General features: G+C 42.8%; 1 pseudogene; it reads left to right on the top strand.

Moving 5' to 3' along the window:
• The first annotated feature begins 396 nt into the window (after nucleotides 1-396).
• LOC137218972 (ferritin heavy chain pseudogene) lies at nucleotides 397-1311 on the top strand (annotated as a pseudogene).
• Nucleotides 1312-5532: the final 4221 nt, after the last annotated feature.

The raw sequence follows: 5532 nt of genomic DNA, 5'->3' as shown, positions 1-5532 counted from the left end.
CAATTACACTTCTAGTTATACATTATAGACTAGAGAATTTGTCTCATGCGTGAAGTGGGAGATAGGTGTAAGAATCTCTTGTTTGTTGAAACATTGTAATAATAGAAAGTAGAAACATTTTCAATGACCATCCTCAAGGAAACTTGAAATTTAAATTTAAAATGGTATAGTGGGGCTGCCCTAGTGGCACAATGGTTGAGAGTCCGCCTGCCGATGCAGGGGACACGGGTTCATGCCCCCGGTCCAGGAAGATCCCACATGCCGCGGAGCGGCTGGGCCCGTGAGCCATGGCCGCTGAGCCTGCGCGTCCCGGGCCTGTGCTCCGCAACGGGAGAGGCCACAACAGTGAGAGGCCCGCGTACAGCAAAATAAATAAATAAATAAATAAAATTGTATAGTGTGACAGTCCTCGCGGAGAGTCGCCGCGGTTTCTTGCTTCAACAGAGCTTGGACGGAACCCGGCGCTCGTCCCCCGCTCCGGCCGGCCGCTCAGAGCCAGCCCTCGCCACCACCTCACGGCGCCCTCCGACCGCCCCAAGGTCCCCGCCGCCGTTACAGCGCCGAGCAGCCACCGCCACCGTTTCACCTCAGCCGCCCGCCATGACGACCGCGTCCCCCTCGCAGGTGCGCCAGAACTACCACCAGGACTCGGAGGCCGCCATCAACCGCCAGATCAACCTGGAGCTCTACGCCTCCTACGTCTACCCGTCCATGTCGTACTATTTCGACCGCGATGATGTGGCTTTGAAGAACTTTGCCAAATACTTTCTTCACCAATCTTGTGAGGAGAGGGAACATGCTGAGAAACTGATGAAGCTGCAGAACCAACGGGGTGGCCGAATCTTCCTTCAGGATATCAAGAAACCAGACCGTGATGACTGGGAGAATGGGCTGAATGCAATGGAATGTGCGCTACACTTGGAAAAAAGTGTGAATCAGTCACTACTGGAACTGCACAAACTGGCCACTGAGAAGAATGACCCTCATTTGTGTGACTTCATTGAGACTCATTATCTGAATGAGCAGGTGAAATCCATTAAAGAATTGGGTGACCATGTAACCAACTTGCGCATGATGGGGGCCCCCAAATCTGGCATGGCACAGTATCTTTTTGACAAGCACACCCTGGGAAATAGTGATAATGAGAGCTAAGCCTTAGGCTGGCTTCCCGTAGCCACAGGGGTGACTTCCCTGGTCACCAAGTCAGGGCATGCATGTTTGGGTTACCTTACCTTTTCTGTAAGTTGTACCAAAATATCTACAAGTCCTTTCCTTAGTACCGTTCCTTCAAATAAAGTAATTTGGTACCCACCCCCCAAAAATGGTATAGTGATGCTGTGGAATATTATCTATCAGCTAAGAGAAATACCACAAAGATGGATTTAAAAATCATAAAGTTGAATAAAAAGGGCGAGTTGTAGATTATGTTCTACTTATGTAATATTTTTAAATGGACAAATACATTCATATTATAAAGAATTGATTTATTTCTATATGTATGCATATATATGTATATGAATATACAATACAAACACATATATGTATATGTAATAGTATAACAAAACACACTGGAAGGATACACCTAAATTCATAAAAGTGGTTTCCTCTGAAGACACTGGCAGGGTAGTCGGTTTGGACTGGAGTTGAGGGGAATGGTCAAGGGGACTTGAATTTTATCTGTAATGTTTTACTTCTTGTATAGAAAGACAAAGAATTTGTCAAAATGTTAACAATGTTCAGTTCTGGGTGTTGACACAGGGGTGTTTATGAAATTCTTTTTGTTTTTCTATATTTTGAAATTTTCTTATAAACAAGATCTTTTTTTTTCTGGAAATCAATCTTCTACTTTGTGCCTAGGTTTGATAAGTTGTGCACATTTCACACAATAGTAATGAAGGGGTCTTGGAACAAAGCATGTGTAATTCTCTGCATAGCTGCCTGGCACATTTTCACCTAGCCAGCCTAAAAATAACTGAAAAGTAAAAGTATGATTGGGTAGAGGGCCCCTCTGCTGACCTTCAGGACTTTTGGGTTGTCCATCAGTTAATCTTGTCACAATCACATAATTATGAGGTTGGTTTGAGCTTGATGAACCAATATATACAAGGAAAATACGCTATAACCAGAACTGTGCCACGTCAAAGCCCTTGGGACACGATGATTTTCTGGTGTTTCTATGTGAGGTTTTCCTCAAGGTAACAAGGCTTTTAAAAATAACTTGCTTTTCAGGCATATCACCCTTTCCAAAGAATATGCCTCTTCTCCAAGCCGAGTTGTATATTCCCCAAAATATGCTGATGCTGTGTGTCCATCACATAAATACCCAAATGTCACACCATACCCCAGCAGGTTACAGTTGGGCAGTACAATACCTTTAAAAGCAGTGGGGCTGCAGAATTCTATAGAAAAGACCATTATATCCTCCTCTGAAAGAGAATCTCATAAGCTGAAATACCAGTTAATAAAAAATACAGGACAGAGAAAACTAACAAGGCAAGGATACAAGTGCACTCAAGCGATACTCAAAATTCCAGCTGAGTTGAACTTAGAGTTATTTAAGAAAAGTCAAATATCTGAAGAACTAGTTTGGGAGCCTCAGTGTGTCTTTTTTTTTTTTTTTTTTTTTTTAAGGTACATACCACTTAGCTCTCTGGAAAAAAAAAGTTGAAAGGGGTTTCTAACCAACAGAATGAAATCTGAGACTGAAATCTCAGGTCACATGCAAAGTTAAAACTCAACATTCCCAGTAAAGGTTTCTTCCTTCTAAACTTTGTATTTTGAAAAATTTCAGGCCTTGAGAAAAGTTGAAAGAATACTCAGTGAAATTCTGAAGGTATTTGGCACAATGAAAGACTGGAAAATAATTTACATGAGGAAAAAATCTATAAAATTTACTAATTCCTATGTTTATTTTTACAAATGTGCACAAACTCTACAAATGTATATGCTTTGCTTATGCATTTAAATTTAGTAAAATTACATTTAAGGAAAAGCAGGAGGAAATTTGGCAAAAAGAGAAGAAACAAGAGTAAGGAACAAAAAGCCATATAGAACGCACAAAGCCCTGCGACGCTTCGGATTTTTAAACAGGGCCTGAACAATTGGTTTGCTTGATTTTCAAAACAGAGTTGAAGTTGTTTTAATATTCTATAGAGAAAACTGAAGGGGATCCTAGTGGGACTGTGTAGTGTCAGAGACCAGAGGCAAAGAAGGAAGTACGTTGTCCTTTCTCAAAGGGAAAAGTGAGTGGGAAGGGAGGAGGCTGTTTAAGTTAATGAATGCTTCCTTCCTTTCTCTCTCACTTCAGGAGTAGCCAGAGACCAAAGACCTGCTTCCTTCTCCTTTAGTATCTGTGCCTTTAGCATTTAAAGATGGCCAGCATTTTCCAGCAATGTTAATAGTAGTGTGGATATGATTTTTTCTATCAACATAGTATAAAATAAGAGTGATATGCAAAGGCATTACATTACACATTATTTCTACTCTTAGTGGCTCCTGGCTCTTTCTCTCCTTTCTCTCAAGCTAACTTGAGTCAGCAGCCTTATTTGCTCCAGCCCAGGGACTTGGTTTATCTCCTCTTTGTTAACGGGTCTGGCTGAGATCAGGAAGCCCCTTTCTCATGCTAAACCTGTGGCTTCCAGGTCAAGCTTCATTCATGCTGTTTATACCACATACTTGTTTCCTGCCTGGGCAAATTGGTTCCAGTTCTTCCAGGTCAGATGTATTCTGCTGTCTCCTGAGTCTTGGCTTGCGTTAACACCCAAAGCCCTTGTGTCAGTGTCTTGTTGAGCCTCTAGAGGGGCATGTATCTCAATGGTTGTTGCAAGACTTCACTATTCTCGGTCTCTAACTGTGGGTATCTATCTGTGGAATGAAGCCGTCCATAAATTCAATAATTTTTATTGGATACTTGTTAGAGGCAAGGAGCATTGTACTCTGCTGGGAGCTGGGAATACAATGTTTGTTAAGATAGCCATGGTTTCTGCTCTCATGGTTCTTATCGTCTAATGTGAACTTACACAGACAGCCTGCTCCAAGGAGGGGCCAGCTTTTATTCACTAACATGAACTGTACACAGAAAATACTGAATAAGTACATGTGTTTATGTTAGTGGGTGGGAAGCAAGATTAGAAGTAGGGAGGCTAGAGCTATCACAATTGTACAGGTGAAAAAATTGTATAGGTTAGATAGTATTTTGACTGCAATGGAAATAGTGAGAAGTGATAATTTTTTTTTTTTTTTTTTTTGCGGTACGCGGGCCTCTCACTGTTGTGGCCTCTCCCGTTGCGGAGCACAGGCTCCGGGCGCAGGCTCAGCGGCCATGGCTCACGGGCCCAGCCGCTCCGCAGCATGTGGGATCTTCCCGGACCGGGGCACGAACCCATGTCCCCTGCCTCAGCAGGCGGACTCTCAACCACTGCGCCACCAGGGAAGCCTGAGAAGTGATAATTTGAAGATAGAGCAAACAGGCCTGGGTTTGTTATGGGGTGTGAGAGACATAGAGGCAGCAGTGAAGACCCATTTGTTTTTGACCTGAGTCACTGAATGAATGGTTGAGCTATTTACTGAGATGAGGAGATGGAAGATGTGTTCATGGGAATCAGGAGTTTAGTTTTTGTCATGTAACATTTGATTTTCCTACTGAACACATTGAGTAAAGATGTTGAGATGTGAACTAAATACACGAGTTTGGAATTCAGGGGAGAGGTCCAGTCTGGAGATAAAATTTTGAGAATTTTCAATGTGTGGATACACTTAAAGAGATGGGTCTGGATAATAACACCTTGAGAGAGAGAGTCTTAATAGAGAAGAGGATCAAAGGTACTGCCCTGGGACAGTCCAACATTTAGATCCTGGGAGAAGGAAGAAGAGCCAGCATCGGTAACTTAGAAGGTCCAGCCAGGAGGTAGGAGAGAAACCACTAGTGCTCTGTATCCCTGTAGGCAAAGGAAATGTCTCAAGGAGGAGAGAGTGAGTGCCTGGGTCATAAGCTATTGAGTGGTTACGTAAGATGAAAACTGAGAATTGGCTACCGGTTTGGCCACAAGGTGACCTTGACAAGTGTGGTCTGATTGGATCTGGTTGAGGAGAAAATGATGGGTGAAGAATCATGGGCACCAAATGTAAATATTCCTTTTGGAGTTTTATTACAAAGGGAGTAGAGAACTGGGAGTGAGATGGATATGCGGGGTCAAGTAAAATTTTCTAAAATGGGAAACATTACAGTATGTTTGTAAGTTGATGGGAATGATCAGAGAGAGAGAGAGAGAGAGAGAGAGAGGCTCAACAAGAGATACATGCCCCTCTAGAGCCTCATCCACCTGAGGATGCAGGTGAAAAAGGAATTACTACAGTATGAAAGTCCTTGAGTAGCTGAAGAAATGGAATCCAGTGCACAGGTGGAGGGAGAAGGGCCAACAAGAGAGAAACCAGAGCAGAGAAGAATAGACACAGATAAATTTGCAGATATGGTGGTGGGAAGCTGAGGATATTTCTTCAGAGGGCTTTGATATTCTTAGTATCAATAAAACA

This window comes from Pseudorca crassidens, chromosome 2 (genome assembly GCF_039906515.1).
Source record: "Pseudorca crassidens isolate mPseCra1 chromosome 2, mPseCra1.hap1, whole genome shotgun sequence".
NCBI classification, from domain to species: Eukaryota; Metazoa; Chordata; class Mammalia; order Artiodactyla; family Delphinidae; genus Pseudorca; species Pseudorca crassidens.
Note: the sequence above shows the minus strand (reverse complement) of the source record. Positions and strands in the feature narration are given on the sequence as shown.